Source organism: Myotis daubentonii, chromosome 9 (assembly GCF_963259705.1).
Source record: "Myotis daubentonii chromosome 9, mMyoDau2.1, whole genome shotgun sequence".
NCBI classification, from domain to species: domain Eukaryota; kingdom Metazoa; phylum Chordata; class Mammalia; order Chiroptera; family Vespertilionidae; genus Myotis; species Myotis daubentonii.
This window is the reverse complement of record NC_081848.1, coordinates 31,237,350-31,260,608: the sequence shown is the minus strand read 5'-3', so window position 1 is coordinate 31,260,608 and position 23,259 is coordinate 31,237,350. Positions and strand designations below refer to the sequence as shown.

The window sequence follows — 23,259 nt, the reverse complement described above, 5'->3', positions numbered from 1 at the left end:
AAGGTCAGGGTGTGGGACACCCCCACACACACGAATTTTGTGCATTGGGCCTCTAGTGAAAACATAAGATTCAGAGAAGTGACCAGACCAGTGAACTTTTATACTTTTTTTAAAAATATATTTTTATTGATTTTTTTTTTTCTTTTTTTTTTCTTCTTTTTTTTTTTAATTAAATCTTTATTGTTCAGATTATTACATTTGTTCCTTTTTTTTTCCCCCCCATAACTCCCCTCCTCCCAGTTCCCGCCCTACCCTCCGCCCTCACTCCCCACCCACTGTCCTCATCCATAGGTGCACAATTTTTGTCCAGTCTCTTCCCACATCTCCCACACCCCTTTCCCCCCCAAGAATAGTCAGTCCATTCCCTTTCTATGTCCCTGATTCTATTATAATCAACAGTTCATTCTGTTCATCAGATTATTTATTCACTTGATTCTTAGATTCACTTGTTGATAGATGCATATTTGTTGTTCATAATTTGTATCTTTACCTTTTTCTTCCTCTTCCTCTTCTTAAAGGATACCTTTCAGCATTTCATATAATCCTGGTTTGGTGGTGATGAACTCCTTTAGCTTTTCCTTATCTGTGAAGCTCTTTATCTGACCTTCAATTCTGAATGATAGCTTTGCTGGATAAAGTAATCTTGGTTGTAGGTTCTTGGTATTCATCACTTTGAATATTTCTTGCCACTCCCTTCTGGCCTGCAAAGTTTCTGTTGAGAAATCAGCTGACAGTCGTATGGGTATTCCCTTGTAGGTAACTGAGTTTCTTTCTCTTGCTGTTTTTAAGATTCTCTCTTTATCTTTTGCTCTTGGCATTTTAATTATGATGTGTCTTGGTGTGGTCCTCTTTGGATTCCTTTTGTTTGGGGTTCTCTGCGCTTCTTGGACCTGTAAGTCCATTTCTTTCACCAGGTGGGGGAAGTTTTCTGTCATTATTTCTTCAAATAGGTTTTCAATATCTTGCTCTCTCTCATCTTCTGGCACCCCTATAATTCTGATGTTGGTACGCTTGAAGCTGTCCCAGAGGCTCCTTATACTATCCTCGCATTTTTGGATTCTTTTTTCATTTTGCTTTTCCGGTTGGATGTTTTTTGCTTCCTCGCATTTCAAATCATTGACTTGATTCTTGCGCTCCTCTGGTCTGCTGTCGGGCGTCTGTATAATATTCGTTATTTCAGTCCGTGTGTGCTTAATTTCTAGTTGGTTCCCCAATATAAGATCGAGGGTCTTATTAGTTTTCGTGTAGATCTCATTAAGTTTATCGGCAGCTTCTAAACAGTTCTTGAGAGACCTTAAAAGTGTGGTTCTGAACTCTATTTCTTCCATTGACAATTTTGTCCTGTTTCTTTGTCTCCGCATTTTGTTATGCTTCCTTGGTGCACCCCCTAGTGGTCTTTGTTCGCAGTCTTATAGATAAATCTTTGTTGTAGCTAATTCCAGGGAGGGTTTGACCTCCAGGCCAAGTGGCTATGAGATTCAGCTGTGTCAGCGGTGAGAGAACTTCTGTCCTCTAGGGAGGTGCTAATCTAGCCTTTGCCTGAGGCTATCTGGCAAATGCCTCTGTGCAGGGCTTGGGCGGGGCGGGTCGAACAGGATCAATAGCGTGGGCCGGAGAGAGCAGTTATGGCGGCTCTCAGTCCTGTCCCCAGGGGCTCTGCCTCTCTGAGTCCCAGCACCCGCTGCAAAGCTCGGAGAGAAAGCTGCACTCGCTCTGACCGAAGCCAGACAGTCCCGCTTCTCCCGTTTGAGTCTGGGTCCCTAAAGACTCGCCCGGATCTGGAGCTCAGAGTCTGCGACTCCCTCCCGACTGAAAACAACAACCGCGCCCTCCGCCGCCAGCCTGCTCCGCGCACTCCGCACCTCAGAATTTGACTTCAGCACTGCGCCTCCTCTGAGTGTCCGTATGCGTTTCTCTTTCCTCCTAGTTGTAGGACTTCCACTCAGCCAGCGTTCCTGTGGTTCTGCGTGATGTCCCTTCCGTTTTTTGGTTTCACTTTTGAAGTAGTTGTTCAAAGCAGCAAATTCCGGCGTTAACCTATGCCGCCATCTTGGTTCTCCCTCTTTTATTGATTTTTTACAGAGAGGAAGGGAGAGAGAGAGTTAGAAACATCGATGAGAGAGAAACATCGATCAGCTGCCTCCTGCACATCTCCCACTGGGGATGTGCCCGCAACCCAGGTACATGCCCTTGACCGGAATCGAACCTGGGACCCCCCAGTCCGCAGGCCGACGCTCTATCCACTGAGCCAAACCGGTTTTGGCTTTTATACCTTTTAGACAAAACTGTGACCTCCTGGTTCATAGGTCAACGCCATGCCAGCTGGGCAGCTCCCCGCTCTTTATTCCTTGGTTGGAAGGTGCCACCATAGGGCCCATCACTGGTCCAGCACAACCTGTCTCCGTTTCACTTAGTCATCAAACCTTTCTCCATTTTACTCAGAAAATAGCTGTGCCCCTCTGAGGGCAGCAAAAGCACAGCCCAAGCTGCTCACTCTCTGAGCAGGGCCTCTCTCTGGAGGAAATGCCCAGGGCAGTAGAGAGCATTGGTGAGAGCCTCAGTGTCACCCACAGTGTGACACCCTTGCTCTTACTCAAGGCTTCTCTGTATGTGGCTGGGGAAGTCCAGCCTAGTCATCTCTGACGACCTTTGAATGAAGCCCCTGATCTTCCACTGTGGTTGCTTTTGGTGGGGAGAGGTCGCAGATGTAACTGTCCCCACCCACACTCAATATTTCACACTCCTCGACTCAAGCTCTCCAAAGTGCTCTACTGCCTCAGAGAAAAATACGCCATCCCTATAATCCCCCAATCTAATCAGAATGACAATGACAGACTCAACCTGCAGAAGTTATTTTTGCATGGAACAGTTATTTCTGCATGGAACAGTTATTTTTGGTGTACTCTTTCCATAAGGTCCTCTAGTCATCAGTCACCCAAGAAAGATGATCACCCCATCAGCTTACTTCCCCTCCCACACTCCTGAGAAGAGCATATGAAGAGACAGGCAGGTGTGGCTTGACCCCTTGCTAAGCCACTTTCTTAAAAAAAAGTTTTTATTGATTTCAGAGAGAGGAAGAGAGAGAGAAACATCAATCAACTGCCATCTACACGTCTCCTACTGGGGATTGCACCCACAACCTGGGCATGTGCCCTGACCAGGAACCAAACAAGAAACTTACTGGTGCATGGGATGACACCCAACCAACTGAGCCACACTGGCCGGGCCCCTGCTAAGCTACTTAAAACAAGGTTATGCCTGCCAGAGTGGCTCAGTGGTTAAGCATCAACCTATGAACCAGGAGGTCACGGTTCAATTCCTGGTCAGGGCACATGCCCAGGTTGCAGGCTCGATTGGGGGGGTGCAGGCAGCAGCTGATCAATAACTCTCTCTCATCATTGATGTTCCTATATCTCTCTCCCTCTCTCTTCCTCTCTTTTAATCAATTAAAATATATGTATTTTTTTAAATAAAGAAATAAAATCAAGTAAAACATTTGAACTCTTAACTGACAGGAAGTCCAAATCTATACTTCAATTCCCTCAGTGTAGTTGTCTTTTCTTCTCCCTGATCCAATGTATTGACCCTGGCTATCATGTTTTTTTCCCTTGGAAATGAAACTGATTTAGGGTTGGTGCCCTTGGAAAATTCTCCTTATCTCTTCTTTTAATTGCTTCACAGAATTTCCGTCCCTGCCCAACGATGGCAGCTGCAATGTGCTGAATAATGACTCCAAAATATGTCTGGAATCCAAAAATGTTGCCTTATTTGGAAAAACAGTCTTAAGACGGGAAGATTACCCTGAATGATCTGGGTGGGTCCCAAATGCAATCGCAAGCCAGGCAAAGGGTGATCTGACACCGAGAGAATGTGATGTGAAGACAGATAGGACAGAGGGCCTTGAGGATGCTGGCTTTGGCTTTGTAGCTTAGAGCCACAAGGCCACAAGTTCAGGAATATTGGAAGCCATCAGATGCTGGGAAAGGCAAGGAACAGATTCTCTCATAGAACCCTCTCCCGAGGAAGACTGGCCCTGCTGACACTTTGATTTTATCCTAATGACACTGATTTCAGGCTCTGGCCACCAGAACAGTGAGAGGATAAACCACCCAGCTTGTGGGAGTAATTTGTTATAGTAGCCACAGGAAACTAAGACAACAGCCATGCCCCAAACATCCTTCTACTGCCTTTCACTCACTGTTGCATGCTCAGCTTAATTTCAAGTCACTCTGATTACCATCACCTCCTTTCTCTCTTTTTCAGGAAGGAAGCCACCTTTGCCAACAGCAGCATATGACATTTTCTAAAAGTTCTTTAGAAGATTGAGGCTTCTGGGATAATGCTTTCTCTTCTTCTCTCTTTTACTCTCTCTCAATAAGTAATGGAAGAGAAAGTATTATACGAGTTAGTATATTTGGTACTCTCTCTACCAAAACTCGCCATTAATTAACCAATACTTCTGAGATCTTCAGTACAGTGATGGTATTCATAATGATGCCCTTAAGACTAGCAAAAGCCTAAAAAAAATTTAAGACACTGAAAGAAATGTTAAATTTACCCATTTCTCCATATCTTTAGAAAAGGCATAACCATTAAACTTATCTAGATCATCAAACTACATAGAGAGAGTCTTAAAGCCAGGAGGCTGACAGGTTGAGGAGAAATGGGAGGATCAAGGGACTGGAGATTTTAGTAAGGTAATAGCAAAAGCCAAGGAATAAAAAAAGCTAGAATAAAAATGGATTGATTAGAGGAGTTTAAGAGTTGACATAGTGTAAGGGTTGGCGCTGTGGGTGATGGCAAGGTCCCCAGGCAGGACTCGAGTAGGTTCCGTAAGATGATGGCAAAGGGCATTGGTGTCAGAAGGTCATGTGTGCTGGATTGACATTCCATGTGGGCGCCAAGTTTGTCTAGGATGCACACATTTAGGACATGCAGGGGAAAGAAGCAAGAAGAGGCCTGTGACCAGAAAGGGAAAAAATCTCAGTAAATTAAGATTAGTAATAAGGATGTTGAAGATTGCTAGGTCAAGAAGAATATGTGTGTGTTTGGGTTTTTTTAAAAAATATATATTTTATTGATTTTTTACAGACAGGAAGGAGAGTTAGAAACATCTATGAGAGAGAAACATTGATCAGCTGCCTCTTGCACACTCCCTACTGGGGATGTGCCCACAACCAAGGTACATGCCCTTGGCCGGAATCAAACCTGGGACCCTTGAGTCCGCAGGCCGACGCTCTATCCACTGAGCCAAACCAGTTAGGGCAGGGTTTTTTGTTTTTAACAATGTGAAATGAATTAGAGAAGTGAAATAAGAATAATTATAAAAGAGGCTGCTAAAATTGTGGTCAAGGAGTTACTACTGAACTTCAAAAAGCAATTATCCCATAATAACAAAAGCCAGTACTCTAGAGGTTATTCTCTAAATCCTTCCCCCTTCTTTTCCATTTTTAAAGTGGTTCGGGCCTTTATTACCTTTGTGCAGATGTGTTTCCTTGATCATAACTTCATTCCATTCCAGTCCTTCTGTATACCACCACCAGATAAACCTTCCTTATATGTATGCCACTGCATTGATCAAAATCCTGTAAGGAGAAAAAAAGATCCTTTAAGCAAAAAGTCAAGATAACTAGCCAAAACAAAGTGATCCAACACCCTTCTTTTTTACCCAAGACAGAAGGGTTTCCAAAGATGCAGGACTTTTAGTTCAAAAACTGGGCAAATCAGGATGAACTGATTACCCAAGAGAATTAATTTCAGGAAAATAAAAAGTCTCTGTTGTTATCCAAAGATCCAGTGGGTTGGCGGACCCATCAGAATACCTCCAAATACAAGACCCACATCACCAGTAAATTTAAGAACAAAACATAAATATGGTGAAATCAAAGAACCAAATCACGGACTATTGCAATATCTTACAAATGCCTGGTTTCCCTAAAAAAATTTTCAAAACAGAAGCTGAACCTCAAGAATCGGATCTACCTTATATATTACAATCTAGAACCACATTGCAGTTATTGGTTACAGGGTGACCAACTGTCTCAATTATGGCACCGAAAGTCCCAAGTCCCAGGTGGGTTGATTATCCATGACCTTATTAGCTTTTTAAAAAAAATATATTTTTATTGATTTCAGAGAGGAAGGAAGAGGGAGAGAGAGATAGAAACATCCATGATGAGAGAGAATCATGGATAGGCTGCCTCCTGCAAGTCCTCCACTGGGGATCGAGCTCACAACCCAGGCATGTGCCCTCGACCAGAAATCAAACCTGGGGCCTTTCAGTTCACAGGCCAATGCTCTATCCACTGAGCCAAACCGGCTAGGGCTGACCTTACTAGCTTTTGTAGGATGTGAGAACAGAAGGGAAAAGGAGGTGTCTTTTTTAAAAAAAAAAAAAAAAAAAAAAAAAAAAAGCTTCTTTTATTGATTTTTTTTTCTTTTTAGAGAGAGAGGAGAGGAGAGGGAGAGGGAGATAGAAACATCAACGATGAGATAATCACTGATCGGCTGCCTCCTGCATGCCCCCTACTGGAGATTGAGCCTGCAACCCAGGCACCTGCCTGGATCAGGAATGAACTGGGGACCTCCAGTGCATGGTACAAAGCTCAACCAACTGAGCCACACTGGCTGGGCATGGGGATGTCTTTATTTACTTGGCTTCTCCAGGTTTTCCATCAATCTATCATAGTTGTTTAGATTTCATCTTCTGTGAACCAAAATAATATTTCTATCAAGAGATTACTGAGAGAACCAAGATGGCATCATAGGTAAACACCTATACTTGTTGCCTCTCACAACACATCAAAATTACAACTAAAAGGCAGAACAACTAGCACCCAGAACCGCAGGATAGCTGGCTGAGTGGAAGTTCCACAGCTAGAGAGGTGAAGAAAGCGCATTGAGACTGCTAAGAGGTGCGGAGGCACGGAGGGTGCTGTCACCTGGATGTACTGCTCTTTTAATCAGGAGGGAGATACAAGCTCCTGCTTGCTCTGAACTCCAGTTCCAGGTGAGATTCTGGGGGACCCAGACACATACGGGGAGAAACTGGACTGTCTGGCATCAGGCTGGAACGCAAGGAAGGCTTTCTCTCAGAGGTGCTGCAGCAATCATTATTCCTGCATGGGGGCATGGGAGGCAGAGATGCAGGGATCTCTCCAGAGCAGGGCTGACTGGCAGCCATTGCTGTTTGCTCTGCCCTGGTGATTCCCTGAGACTCCACCCCACCCAATTTACAACCCCACCCAAGCTGTGTGCATCAGCTTTTGCATATGAATGGCCTGTCCTCTCTCTGCCTAAAATCTGTCAAACTGCACAGCTGGGTCAGAGAGCCCCAGAGCTTCCAAAAGAAGGCCCAAGGCCCAGCAGCAACAGCCTGCCTTGCTTCACAGCTGGGCCTTGTCTGGGCACTTCCAAACCCATACAAAGAGGAGGAATCTGCACATGTCTCTGTAGCTCCTGCTGGGTAGCCCCAGACAGTGGCTAACCTTGCACCTCCTTGGAGATCCAAGAGCCAGTGTACCCAGTGGTCAGATAGAGACCATATCAGATTACAACTCTTCACATCCATAAGAAACACACTCAAGGGGCAGACTCAGTGAGCACCAAACCCCCACTGAAGCAAGTCCTGCCCCATAAGGGTGTCTCCTGCGCAACAGATCTTCCAGTGTAGACACAGCTGGTCATCACAGCCAATTGGCCTGGAGGTCAACTCCTCCCAGTGATACCAACAGCAATCAAGGGTTAACTACAAGACTGTGCAAACAACCCACAAAGGGGTGCACCAAGAGTGTCCACCTCAGGTGACTGGGGAGGCTGACCCACTGGGCCCTATAGGACACCTACCACACAAGGCCACTCTATCAACTCATGGAGACTTAACAGCTACCTAGTACATAGAAAAAAACACAGAGAGGTAGCCAAAATGCGGAGACAAAGAAACAAGTCACAAATGAAAGAAATGGCTGAAAGCAAAATAGTGAATATAGAGTTCAAAATCACAGTTATAAGGTTACTCAAGAATCTTCTAGAAACTTCCGAGAAATTTAGTGAGACCCTCAAGGATATGAAAAAGGACCCATCAGAAATTATGCATACACTGACTGACATAAAGAATAATATACAGAGATCCAACAGCAAACTAGAGGATCCCAAGAGTCAAGTCAAAAGATTTGAAATATGAAGAAGCAAAAAACACCCAACTGGAAAAGCAAAAAGAATCCAAAAATATGAAGATAGTATAAGGAGCCTCTGGGACAACTTCAAGTGTACCAACATCTGAATTATGGGGGTGCCAGAAGAAGAGAGAGAGCAAGATATTGAAAACCTATTTGAAGAAATAATGACAGAAAACTGCCCCTACCTGGTGAAAGAAATAGACTTACAAGTCCAGGAAGCGCAGAGAACCCCAAACAAAAGGAATCCAAAGAGGACCACACCAAGACACATCATAATTAAAATGCCAAGAGCAAAAGACAAAGAGAGAATCTTAAAAGCAGCAAGAGAAAAACAGTTAGTTAGCTACAAGGGAGTACCCATACAACTGTCAGCTGATTTCTCAACAGAAACTATGCAGGCCAGAAGGGAGTGGCAAGAAATATACAAAGTGATGAATAGCAAGAACCTACAACCAAGATTACTCTACCCAGCAAAACTATCATTTAGAATTGAAGGTCAGATAAAGAGCTTTACAGGCAAGAAAAAGCTTAAGGAGTTCATCACCACCAAACCAGTATTATATGAAATGCTGAAGGGTATTCTCTAAGAAAGAGGAAGAAGAAGAAAAAGGGAAAGAGAAAAAATTATAAACAACAAAGTGACAACAAATACATTTCTATCAACAAGTGAATCTAAAAATCAAATGAATAAAAAACCTGATGAATAGAACAGACTGGTGAATGTAATACAATCAGGGGCATAGAAAGAGAGCAGACTGACAATTCTCGGGGGGAAGGGGGTGTAGGGGGTGTGGAAAGAGATTGGACAAAGAGCTTACACCAATGTATGAGGTCAGTGGGGGGCGGGAAGGCCTGGAGTGGGGTAGGAACCAGGTGGAGGGGAGCTATGGGGGGAAAAAAGAGGAACATCTGTAATAATCTGAACAATAAAGATTTTTTAAAAAGTAAAATAAAAAGAAAAGAAAAAGGAAAAAAATATTACTTATAATGATGTTAGGCTAACTGGTTAATAAAATAGAAAAAAAAAATTATGTCCTAATAGGTGTGGCTCAGTAGTTGAGCGCCAACATATGAACCAGGAGAACACGTTTCAATTCCTGGTCAAGGCACATGCCTGGGTTGCGGGCTTGATCCCCAGTAGGGGGCGTGCAGGAAGCAGCCAATTAATGATTCTATCTCATCATTGATGTTTCTATATCTCTCTTCTTCTCTGAAATCAAGAAAATATATTTAAATATATTTATTTTTAAAGAAAAGAAAAAAATTTAACCATAAATTCTATAATCAAAATGGTAAGGTATGCCTTATAAAATTAAACATACTCTTACCATAAGATTCAGCACCCATATTCCTTGATATTTATTCAAATGAATTGAAAACTCAAATATCTCCACAAAAAACCTATTTATGGAATATTTATGAATATTTATGGAAGTTTTTTATGCACAATTGCCAAAACTTAGAAGCAACCTAAATGCCCTTCAGTGGGTGAGTGGGTAAGCTGTGGTACATCCAGACAATGAATTATTCAGCAATAAGCACAAATAATCTACCAAGCCACAAGAAGACATGCAGGAATCTTAAATGCATATTGTTAAATGAAAGAAACCAATCTGAAATGACTACATATGCATGATTCCAAGTAAATGATATTCTGGAAAAGGCAAAACTACTCCCTGTAATTTATTCTTAGGAAATAATCCAGAAGAACTAGCAATGTACAGAAATGTACATTACAGTCTTAATTATAACAGGAAAAACTAGAAATAATCTAAATGTAGGAGATTGATTAAATAAATGTTAGGACACCATGCAATGAAATACTATAAAGCTATCAAAATGAAATATTTTATAATTCACTGACATGAAAAGATCTCTATAACATATTGTCAAATTATAAAAAGTTATAAGGCAACCTATGTCAAATGAGCCCTCAAATATGAGGAGCAGTATTATAGAGTGGGTCAAGGCTAAAACTTCAGCATCAGACACCTGTACTCAATGCTATGGGCTCAGACACTTCTTGACTGTGGAAACTTGGGCATAGTATGTAATTCCCCTAAGCCTTAGTATCTAATCTATAAATTCAAGATAATAACAGTATCTACCCCTTAGTAATGTTGTAAAAATTAAATAACTTAAACAAAGTAATAGCAAAGAAAACTGACTAAATTACTAAAATTTTAATAGTAGTTGCCTCTGGATCGTGGGTTTTAGTGTGATTTATACCTTCTTTTATGCTTTTATGTATTTAATTAAAATATAGGTGAATATATTAAATTTTTCTAAAAGAAACAACAAAATGATTTTTATTTATTACATGCAAAGAAAACATTAAAATATTTCTGTATTATTTGAAATTTTATAGTGAGAATGCATTTACTTATTATTTGCAAAACTTAAAAACAACAGATTGCTAGGATATAGGTAAAAATATTAAAAATCAATTAATATGTGGATGATAGAATTCTAGATGACATTTCCTTCAGTACAACTTTTCTGCATTTTCTAAGCTCACAACAAAGATAATACTTGTATAGTATAAAATTATAAAGAAAAATCATAGCAAAGGAAACCATCAACAAAACAACAAGAAGACCCACTACATGGGAGAACATATTTGCCAATGATACCACCGATAAGGGTTTAATTTCCAACATTTACAGGGATCTCATGAAACTTAACAAAAGGAAGATAAACAATCCAATAAAAAAAAATGGGCAACGGACCTAGATAGATACTTTTCGAAAGAGGACATACAGAAGGCCGAAAGACATATGAAAACCTGCTCAAAGTCACTAATTATACGAGAGATGCAAATCAAAACGACAATGCGTTATCATCTCACACCTGTCAGAATGGCTATCATCAACAAATCAACAAACAACAAGTGTTGGAGAGGATGTGGAGAAAAAGGAACCCTTCTGCACTACTGGTGGGAATGCAGACTGGTGCAGCCACTGTGGAGAACAGTATGGAGCTACCTCAGAAGAATGGAACTCCCATTTGACCCAGTGATCCCACTACTAGGAATATATCCCAAGAAACCAGAAATGCCAATCAGAAAGGATATATGCACCCCTATGTTCATAGCAGCACAATTCACCATAGCTAAGATTTGGAAACAGCCTAAGTGCCCATCAGCAGATGAGTGGATTAGAAAACTGTGGTACATATACACAATGGAATACTATGCTGCGGTAAAAAAAAAAAGGAACTCTTGCCTTTTGCAACAGCATGGATGGAACTGGAGAGCATTATGCTAAGTGAAATAAGCCAGTCAGAGAAAGATAAATACCACATGATCTCACTCATTTGTGGATTATAGAGAACAACATAGACTGATGAAAAGGGACAGACCCAAAGACTGAGAAACAGCGATCAGGCTATCAATCCCCAGAAGGAAAGTAGGGGAGGGCGGGGGTAAGGGGAAGAGATCAACCGAAGGACTTGTATACATGTATATAAGCCAAACCAATGGACATGGACAACAGGGGGATGGGAGCATGAATTTGTGTGTGGGGGGAGGTTGGGGGCTAATGGGGGGGATGAGGACACATTTGCAATACCTTAACTAATAATAATAATAATAAATTATGCTTCATAAAATACAATAAAATATAAAATATAAAAAAAGAAAAGAAAAATCATGATGTAGATTATTTATTGACATTGAAATAGTCCCATGAATAGATTACTAAGTGGAAAAAAAAAGCTATGACTGGGGAGGGGAGTGGGTGGAGGTAAATGAGGGCATAGAGGGGACAAATGGTGATGAAAAAAAATAAGCTACAAAACAGAATATTATGATTTTTGCATCAAAATATGCACATACATAGTAAAAAACAGTGAAAAAGCAAAGGCACATTTTGACACCAAAATGTTAATAGTACTTGCTTTAAGTAGTAGAACTATGGCTAATTTTTGTTTTACATTGTATTTTTTTGTGTTTCCAAATATTCTCATTAATCATAAATTTTATGATGAGGTTTTAAAATAAATATTATTAAATAAATTTTAAAAATTTAGAAGTACATAAATGATAGAATAAGAGATTATTTGGAGTGGAACCCATAGGCCTTCATATTAGAAAATCAGATAGCATGCTAGAATAATAATGTGGCTCCGACGACTGGAACATAGAAGGGAGCAGAGAAAAAAATGCTTTCTGAATGTATGTAGAAAAAAATAAGGCTAGCCCTAGCTGGTTTGGCTCAGTGGATAGAGTGTTGACCTGTGGACTGAAGGGTCCCAGGTTCAATTCTGGTCAAGGGGACATGCCCGGGTTGCTGGCTCAACTCCCAGTAGGGGCGTGCAGGAGGCAGCCAATCAATGATTCTCTCTCATCATGGATGTTTCTCTCTCTCTCTCTCTCTCTCTCTCTCTCTCTCTCTCTCTCTCCCCCTTCCTCTCTGAAATCAATTAAAAAATATTTTTTAAAAATTAGGCTAGACGGCCCGAACCAATATGCTCAATTAATATTTGACAAAGGAGGCAAGAACATACAATGGAGCCAAGATAGTCTCTTCAATAAATGGTGCTGGGAAAATTGGACAGATATATGCAAGAAAATGAAACTAGACCACCAACTTACACCATACACAAAAATAAACTCAAAATGGATAAAGGACTTAAATGTACGACGGGAAACCATAAAAATTCTAGAAGAATCCAAAGGCAACAAAATCTCAGACATATGCCGAAGCAATTTCTTCACTGATACAGCTCCTAGGGCACTTGAAACTAAAGAAAAAATGAACAAATGGGACTACATCAAAATAAAAAGCTTCTGCACAGCAAAAGAAACCATCAACAAAACAACGAGAAAACCCACTGTGTGGGAAAACATATTTGCCAATGACATATCTGATAAGGGCCTAATCTCCAAAATTTATAGGGAACTCATACAACTTAACAAAAGGAAGATAAACAATCCAATCAAAAAATGGGCAAAGGACCTAAATAGACACCTTTCAAAAGAGGACATCCAGAAAGCCAAGAGACATATGAAAACATGCTCAAAGTCACTAATCATCCGAGAGATGCAAATCAAAACAGCAATGAGGTACCATCTCACACCTGTCAGACTGGCTATCATCAACAAATCAACAAACGACAAGTGCTGGAGAGGATGTGGAGAAAAAGGAACACTTGTGCACTGCTGGTGGGAATGCAGACTGGTGCAGCCACTATGGAAGACAGTATGGAGTTTCCTTAAAAAACTGAAAATGGAACTCCCATTTGACCCTGTGATCCCACTTCTAGGAATATATCCCAAGAAACCAGAAACACCAATCAGAAAGGATATATGCACCCCTATGTTCATAGCAGCACAATTCACCATAGCTAAGATCTGGAAACAGCCTAAGTGCCCATCAGTAGATGAATGGATTAGAAAACTGTGGTACATCTACACGATGGAATACTATGCTGCTGTAAAAAGGAAGGAACTCTTACCATTTGCAACGGCATGGATGGAACTGGAGAGCATTATGCTAAGTGAAATAAGCCAGTCAATAAAGGAAAAATACCACATGATCTCACTCATTCATGGACAATAGAGACCATTATAAACTTTTGAACAATAATAGATACAGAGGCAGAGCTGCCTCAAACAGATTGTCAAACTGCAGCGGGAAGGCCGGGGAGGGTTGGGGGGCAGGAGGTAGGGGGGTAAGAGATCAACTAAAGGACTTGTATGCATGCATATAAGCATAACCAATGGACATAAGACACTGGGGGATAGGGGAGGCTAGGGGACTGTCTAGGGCGGGGGGATAAAATGGATACATATGTAATACCCTTTGTAATACTTTAAGCAATAAAAAAAAAATAAAATAAAAAAAAATTAGGCTAGAGTGCCCAGCTGGTGTCGCTCAGTTGGTTGAGTGTTGTCCCATGCACCAAGGTCACTGGTTTGATTTCTAGTCACAGCACATACCCAGGTTGCAGGCTACATCTCCAGTAGGGAGCATGCAGGAGGCAGAGGTCAATGTTTCTCTTTCATCAATGTTTCTCTCTCCCTCTCCCTCCCTCTCTCTCTAAAATTAATTTTAAAAAACTGTACTTAATAAAACTAAATAAGGCTAGGGCAAGTCCAACACCTACGTAGGCTTTCTGCCCTCCCAGACACTTGTACCTAAATGCTGTTGTAAACTTGCAAAACTAAGAATTTACAATACTAACATCTCTCTTCTCTAAGTTGACTGGTCTTCTTCCTTGCTGTAGATTGAACACCTTTACAGAGCCCTAGAGTTATGCCATTGCTCTTGGCACTTCCAGCTCCTCACTCTCACATTAAATGCCAGCTCTATTCAATAAGACAGCCTTCATTTTAATGAACACATGTGCCAAACATTTGGCCAGCTCTATTCAACAAGACAGGCTTCATTTTAAAGAAGTTATGAGCCTCACATTTGGCATTGCATTTCTTCAAACTCTAGGCTTCTGCTGATGAGACTGTTCTAGTCCAAGAAGTGGGTGCCAGCAAATGCAGATTCGGTTCCACAAGGTATGGAGCTGCACTCATGTGAATCTAGGTGCCTTTGTAATCTTGAGCCTCCCAAAAGTAGCTTTTCTGGTGCCAGAAATAGTTCTCCACCTCTGCCTCTTGGTAATCACTAGCTGAAGCTTTGAGCAAGATCCCCTTTCAGCAGCAGTCCCAGCCATGAAAGCCTGCGTCCTTAATCCTAGTCACCTCTGTGACCACAGCAGGTGCTAATTACACAGTTAGGAGGAAACTATCTGACCAGAGTCCCGAATCATGGGTGTAGCTGCACAAGCTTATCACATGAAGAAAGGACAGTCCAGAAAATGCCCATTTTTTTTTTATTGCCAGCTCATGCTGGCCCCGAATCCTATCAGGGCTCTTGCTCCAGAAGCTGGGCCAGAAAATGTGGACTCCCCAAGGGTACTTTTGCCTTTCTGAGTGAAGAATAGGCCAGGCACTAATAATAAAGCAGAGAAGAGGTGAAAAAAGAAGACTTTTCAAGAGCAAACCAAAGCCAAGAGTTTCCAGAGATAACTGACAGGGAAAATGATCTCTCAACCCACTTCCATGTATAATGCCTTCATTCCTCCAACAGAATTTCCTGCAGAATCAGTGCTTCTATATATAAAATATCCATTTTCTAGATTCACTTCAGAGTTCCCTTTTCTTTGGAATGAAGGATAGAAACCTTGAGCTCCCCCTGGAGGTGGGAGCATGCCTCGTAAAAGTCTCTGGACTGTGGCTCTTGACTCCTCCCACCCAGTTCATCTTGTCAGCAGCCTTATTAGTTAACCCGGTTGCTGACTTTCACCCATTTCCAGTCAGCTTCTAGGTGACCTGTCTACAGCCTCCATGACACCTGATTGGGGCTCACATCCTGTTTGAGATTTAGCTACTTCAGACTTAAAAGAAAGGACGCTGGTCCAGAAGCTCAAGTTGGTTAGAGCATCATCCTGATACACCAAGGCTGTGGGCTCAATCCTAGGTCAGGGCATATACAAGAATCAACAAATGAATGTATGAATAAATGGAAAACAAATCCATTTTAGTTATCTCTATATAATTTACCTTACTGTGTCCTTCCAAATACCTAGTATGTCATGTCTAGCTTGCATAAGATAATCATTAGATAAATGTTGAATTAAGATGTTGAAAGATGATTTCACACATCCCATTTTCAAAGACTAGAGATAACTATACTGTTAAAAAAGAAGGAAAGAGGGGAGATGGGAGGAAGAAAAGTGATAAGAAGATAAATGTCCTGAGAATCACTATGCATTGTTTGAACTAATGACCACTAAACTAAACTATCCCCTAAAGAACCAAGGCAGTGGGTTATATAAAGTCTGAAGTTTACCACCATGCTGAAATTGTATGCCCATCTTCCATTTAGATACACTGATAGCTGATTAAACAGGATAGCATCATAGGGCACCTATCACAGAGCCTAACATAATAAATAAATGTTACTTTCTTTTATTCACACATAATGAAAATGTTTTTGCAACATTCTCAATTATTTATTTATTTATTTATTTATTTATTTATCTGATTTTTGAGAAAAAGAGAAACATTGACTTGTTGTTCCACATATTCATGCATTCATTGGTTGATTCTTGTATGCGCCTTGACCGGGGATAGAACCTGCAACCTTGGCACATCAGGACGATGCTCGAACCAACTGGGCTATCCCGCCAGAACCCACAACATTCTCAATTTTAAGAAAGGGAAGAGTTTGCCTTTATCCATTGAGGATGGATGCATAAAGGAATATTTATCTCATAATATGGCAATAGAGAACTATACAACTTGTTTAATCATAAATATTGCAGAAACATTTGTCTTCCCCTCTGGATGTGTACTTTATTAGAGAACCTTTAGGTGGCTGGATCTCCCAATAGACTGAAAATCTTTTCCCAGTCACAGAGTATCACTGGGTTGCAGGCTCAATCCCCAGTAGTGGGCTGTGCAGGAGGCAGCCAATCAATGTTTCTCATCCATGTTTCTCTCTCTCTCTCTCTCTCTCTCCCTTACTCTCTAAAAATTAATAAACATACTTATTTTTTTAAATAATAAAATAAAATGCTTTGATATCAAGGATTTTATACAAATAAGTTCTATTTGTGGGACTATTAGAGTTCACTAAAGTTTAGTTCTTTCTATTTCTACAAAGCTGATTAAATTGCATTATTTATTATAATGTTTTCCTGATTTATTTAAGAGAATCCAAACTATCTCCTGGCCCTGCAAATATGTGGTGTTCTTTTACAACTCTGTGCCTTTGTGGGTGTGGTCCCCTCCTCCCCCATCCTTCAAAACCAATTTTGGTTTTTTTAATGTTTTTTTTTTTTAATTGATTTTTAGAGAGAAAGGAAGGGACAAGGATAGAGAGACAGAAACATCAATGAGAGAGAAACATCATCAATTAGCTGCTTCCTGCGGGTCCCTTTCTGAGGATCCAGCCCACAACCTGGGCATGCGCCCTGACTGGGAATCGAACTGGGAATCAAACCATGATTTCCTGGTTCATAGGTTGATGCTCAACCACTGAGCCACGCTGCCCGGGCCAAAATCTATTTTAAATCTCAAGAAGACGTCCCTGACTCAAGTCAGCAAAGTAAGTTGCTTCCAGTGTCCAACAGTCTTTGCTCATAGCTCTATTACTTTCATAATCACTGGGTCTCTACCTGGGTGAATGCCAGTGCACCCACTTGGGGATCAGCATGAGAAAGGAGGAAACTGATTAGGACAACAGTACTCAATTCTGAGACGTTAGGGGCCCATTTTTATTGAGCACCTAAATCTATTATTTGTTTTTTTAAAAAAACTTACAGAATGTTTTCTTTCTTCTGATACAATTCTGAGTATATTCTGAGAGACATTTCATAGAAACCGAATTGTGGGGGAGGAAATCTAGAAGAGGAGGGTGAGATAAAAAATTCTCACCCTCAGAAGACTGCAGGAAGCAAGGTCTAAGTGTACCCACTCCCACGTCTTCACTTAGTTATTTATCCTCCTACAGGTCTTCAGATTTCAACTTCCTCAGGAAAGTGTGTCATGCCCTTTCCGATTAGAACAATCATTTTTTTTCATATTTTATTTTTTGTCGCTGTTTTTTTTTTTAAAGAAAATTATTCCATTTACTATAGCATCCAAAAAAATGAAATACCTAGGAATAAATTCAACCAAGGAAGTAAAAGATGTACACAGAAAAATATAAAACACAGCTGAAAGAAATTATTTTATTTTTTTATTGCTTTTTTAAAATCATAGCATTTATACCTCCCATATCTAGTAACTCATATCTAGTTTTGCTAACCACTGTACCCTAGGTCCTAGCACAGAGCCTGGCATATCATGGGGTTTCAGTATTTTTAGAACAAATTAATATTGTGTCATAAAAGGCAATAGGCTAAAGGGAATTGAAACAGGTCTACAGGGAATAGCAGTATTGCTAATGATCAGTATGATGGGATCGCCAGAATGAACAGGGTATAAGAGAATTTTTTCCTCCTGACACCATACATGTGATGTCTTTTCTTTCTTTTTTTAAAAAAAAACATATTTATTGATTTTAGAAAGAGGAATGGAGAGGGAATAAAGAAATGGAAACATCAATGAGAAACATCAATTGTCTGCCTCCTGCACACCCCCTACTGGGGATGGAGCCCAAAACGCCCGGCATGTACCCTGACCCGGAATTGAACTGCAGCCTCTTGGTTCATGGGTCAATGCTCAACCACTGCGCCACACTGGCCAGGCCTTTTTTCTTTTTATGTGTGATGTCTTTTCCAACACTACTTCCTTAACTTGCTGACACCAACTGGATATCCAACAATTCAATTCAATTCTGACATTATCTACCTGGAGTTAGCATCGGATCCTACAAGTTAAAGGGCTCACTCCACAAGACTTCCCCCACTTGGACACCAATTGCAAGTGCCACGCTACTCATAATTCTGACCCACCAGATATAAATCAAGGATTCCCAAGACACCCTTCTCAGGTTCAATATTTGGCTAAAATATTGAACTTAAGAAGGCACTTTACTAGTTTATTATAAAGAACACAAATGAACAGCCAGATGAAGAGATACATAGGGCAAGGTCTGGAAGAATCCCCATGGGGTTAGGGGGTGCCATCCTCCCAGGACCTCAATATGTTCACCTTCCTGGAAGCTCTCTGGACCCTGTCATTTAGGGGTGAAGGGTTCTGGACGTGTTCATTACGTAGGCATCATTGATTATACCACTGGCCATCAGTGATTAAACTCAATCTCCATCTCCTTTCCCCTCCCAGAAGGTGGGGCTGAAAGTTCTAAGCTTCTAATAAAGGTTCCACCTTTGCATCCTCCAGTTCCTATCCTGAAGCTATCTAGAGGCTCACCCAAGTGGCCTCATTAAAAGACATTCCACACCATAAGCGGTTTGGCTCAGTGGGTAGAGCGATGGCTTGCAGGCTGAAGGGTCCCGGGTTCGATTCTAATCAAAGACACATGCCTGGGCTGTGGGCTCGATCCCCAGTACGGGACATGCAGCAGGCAGCCAATGATTCTCTCTTCGTTGATGTTTCTATCTCTCTCTCCCTCTCCCTTCCCCTCTGAAACCAATAAAAAATATATATGTTTAAAAATTTTTCTATTACCCTTATCACTCAGGAAATTCCAAGGGTTTTAGGAACCAGGAACAGAGACAAAAACAAATGTTTCTATGATACCATAGGGTGGCAATGAATTTAAGGGTGTAAATTTATGGGAATATATAGTTAATAAGTAGTTTGTAAAGATGATGCCAACAATGTTGTTAACCAGGTTTTTAAAGTAATGATGTTTTAAGTTACACTTGAATTTCATTTCCCACTAACTTCATAAGTAAGCAAATTAAAAACATCAGCAGGTCTTCACTCAGTAATTACAGCACTACCCTCCTCACTTCATCTAGCCCCAATACCATCTTGCTCTGCATCATGTATTTGACAATTAGACACTACAGACACTCATGAGAATGTGTGATCTAATTAAATATTCTGGCACTGTGATAGCTTTTCTAGAAAGAGAAAGGTAGATGCCTTTTAACAATCTTAGGCTCCACAGGAGACTGCTCCTCCTCTTCTTAAAAACTTAACATATCAAAAGATACTTTCCAGTACAAAATGTAAATAAGTTGATAATTTAAGGGAACAAATCAGGCCTGCCACTATAGACACTCCAGCTCAAACTTGTTGCTGTCTGGGTAACAGATAGCAAATCATACATAATCTACTGATTGAGACATTTATTCATTTTTTCTCTTAAGTATCTGTTGATATGTCTGACACTAGATAAAGTGAAAATGGGCCTACAGGATATAAAATGAACTCCATATAACAAGCTACCCTCAAAAAGTTCCCAATTTTGTTATAATAAAAGATTAAAGAACACATTATAGAACAAAATTTATTTTTTATTTTTTTAAATTATTTTATTGCTTACAGTATTACAAAGAGTATTGCATGTCTTCTTTTTTTCCCCGCCCTTGACAATCCACTGGCCTCACCTACCCCCCAGTGTCTTATGTCCATTAGTTATGCTTATATGCATGCATACAAGTCCTTCGGTTGATCACTTACCACCCTCCCCTCCCGCCCCCCAATCCTCCCTCTCCTTCCTGCTGTAGTTTGACAGTCTGTTCAAGGCTGCTCTGCCACTGTATCTATTTTTGTTCATAAGTTTATAATGGTCTTTATTATCCATAAATGAGTGAGATCATGTGGTATTTTTCCTTCATTGACTGGCTTATTTCACTTAGCATAATGCTCCCCAGTTCCATACATGCTGTTGCAAATGGTAAGAATTCCTTCTTTTTTACAGCAGCATAGTATTCCACTGTGTAGATGTACCACAGTTTTCTAACCCATTCATCTACTGATGGGCACTTAGGCTGTTTCCAGATCTTAGCTATGGTTACTTGTGCTGCTATGAACATAGGGGTGCATATATCCTTTCTGATTGGTGTTTCTGGTTTCTTGGGATATATTCCTAGAAGTGGGATCATGGGGTCAAATGGGAGTTCCATTTTTAGTTTTTTTGAGGAAACTCCATACTGTCTTCCATAGTGGCTGCACCAGTCTGCATTCCTACCAGCAGTGCACGAGGGTTCCTTTTTCTCCACATCCTCTCCAGCACTTGTCGTTTGTTGATTTGTTGATGATAGCCATTCTGACAGGTGTGAGATGGTACCTCATTGTTGTTTTGATTTGCATTTCTCGGATGATTAGTGACTTTGAGCATGTTTTCATATGTCTCTTGGCTTTCTGAATGTCCTCTTTTGAAAAGTGTCTATTTAGGTCCTTTGCCCATTTTTTGATTGAATTGTTTATCTTCCTTTTGTTAAGTTGTATGAGTTCCCTATAAATGTTGGAGATTAAACCCTTATCAGTGATAACATTGGCAAATATGTTCTCCCATGCAGGGGGCTTTCTTGTTTTGTTGATGGTTTCTTTTGCTGTGCAGAAGCTTTTTATTTTGATGTAGTCCCATTTGTTTATTTTCTCTTTAGTTTCCAGTGCCTTAGGAGCTATATCAGTGAAGAAATTGCTTCAGAATATGTCTGAGATTTTGTTGCCTTTGGATTCTTCTAGTATTTTTATGGTTTCCTGTCGTACATTTAAGTCCTTTATCCATTTTGAGTTTATTTTTGTGTATGGTGTAAGTTGGTGGTCTAGTTTCATTTTTTGCATGTTTCTGTCCAATTTTCCCAACACCATGTATTGAAGAGACTATCTTGACTCCATTGTATGTTCTTACTTCCTTTGTCAAATATTAATTGAGCATATTGGGTCGATTTCTGGGCACTCTATTCTATTCCATTGATCTATATGTCTGTTCTTGTGCCAGTACCAGGCAGTTTTGAGAACAGTGGCTTTGTAATACAGCTTGCTATCTGGTATTGAGATCCCACCTACTTTGTTCTTTCTCAGGATCGCTGAAGCTATTTGGGGTCTTTTTTTATTCCAGATAAATTTTTGGAGAGTTCGTTCTAGGTCTGTGAAATATGCCATTGGTATTTTAATGGGAAGTGCACTGAATTTATAGATTGCTTTGGGTAGTATGGACATTTTAATGATGTTGATTCTACCAATCCAAGAACATGGTATATTCTTCCATCTGTTTATATCGTCCTCTATCTCTTTTTTCAACGTCCTGTAGTTTTCTGAGTAGAGGTCTTTTACCTCCTTAGTTAAGTTTATTCCTAGGTATCTTAATTTTTTTTGGTGCGATGGTAAATGGGATTGTTTTTTAAGTCTCTCTTTCTGTAAGTTCACTATTGGTGCAAAGAAATGCCATGGATTTCTTTTCTTTTTTTAATTAAATCTTTATTGTTCAGATTATTACATTTGTTCCTCTTTTTCCCCCCATAGCTCCCCTCCTCCCAGTTCCCACACCACCCTCGGCCCTCACTCCCCACCCACTGTCCTCATCCATAGGTGCACGATTTTTGTCCAGTCTCTTCTCGCATCTCCCATACCCCTTCCCCCACCAAGAATAGTCAGTCCATTCCCTTTCTATGTCCCTGATTCTATTATAATCACCAGTTCATTCTGTTCATCAGATTATTTATTCACTTGATTTTTAGATTCACTTGTTGATAGATATGTATTTGTTGTTCGTAGTTTGTATCTTTACCTTTGTCTTCTTCTTCCTCTTCTTAAAGGATACCTTTCAGCATTTCATATAATCCTGGTTTGGTGGTGATGAGCTCCTTTAGCTTTTCCTTATCTCTGAAGCTCTTTATCTGGCCTTCACTTCTGAATGATAGCTTTGCTGGATAAAGTAATCTTGGTTGTAGGTTCTTGGTATTCATCACTTTGAATATTTCTTGCCACTCCCTTCTGGCCTGCAAAGTTCCTGTTGAGAAATCAGCTGACAGTTGTATGGGTATTCCCTTGTAGGTAACTGAGTTTCTTTCTCTTGCTGCTTTTAAGATTCTCTCTTTGTCTTTTGCTCTTGGCATTTTAATTATGATGTGTCTTGGTGTGGTCCTCTTTGGATTCCTTTTGTTTGGGGTTCTCTGCGCTTCCTGGACTTGTAAGTCTATTTCTTTCACCAGGTAGGGGAAGTTTTCTGTCATTATTTCTTCAAATAGGTTTTCAATATGTTGCTCTCTCTCATCTTCTGGCACCCCTATAATTCGGATGTTGGTACGCTTAAAGCTGTCCCAGAGGCTCCTTACACTATCTTCGTATTTTCGGATTCTTTTTTCATTTTGCTTTTCCGGTTGGGTGTTTTTTGCTTCTTTGCATTTCAAATCTTTGACTTGATTCTTGTGCTCCTCTGGTCTGCTGCTGGGAGTCTGTATAATATTCTTTATTTCAGTCAGTGTATGCTTAATTTCTAGTTGGTTCTTTATCACAACATCGAGGGTCTCATTAGATTTCTTGAGGATCTCACTATATTTATCGGCGGTCTCACCAGTCTTTCCGAGGGCCTTACTAAGTTTATCGGTGGCCTCTAGACAGTTCTTGAGAGACCGTAAAAGTGTGGTTTTGAACTCTATATCCCCCATTTCTGTCAGTTGTGTCCTGTTTCTTTGTCTCTGCATTTTTTATGCTTTC

The 23,259-nt window shown here is 40.5% G+C and overlaps 1 long non-coding RNA gene across 3 annotated transcripts in view; it reads right to left on the bottom strand.

Annotated features, from left to right (window-relative positions):
* Window positions 1-23,259, bottom strand: part of LOC132240710 (uncharacterized) — a 103,436-nt gene that overhangs the window by 60,058 nt on the left and 20,119 nt on the right. For all 3 annotated transcript variants that reach the window (XR_009454386.1, XR_009454388.1, XR_009454387.1), the window contains exon 2: window positions 5,476-5,585. This is a non-coding gene — a long non-coding RNA (uncharacterized LOC132240710). The remainder of the gene's footprint in view (window positions 1-5,475; window positions 5,586-23,259) is intronic.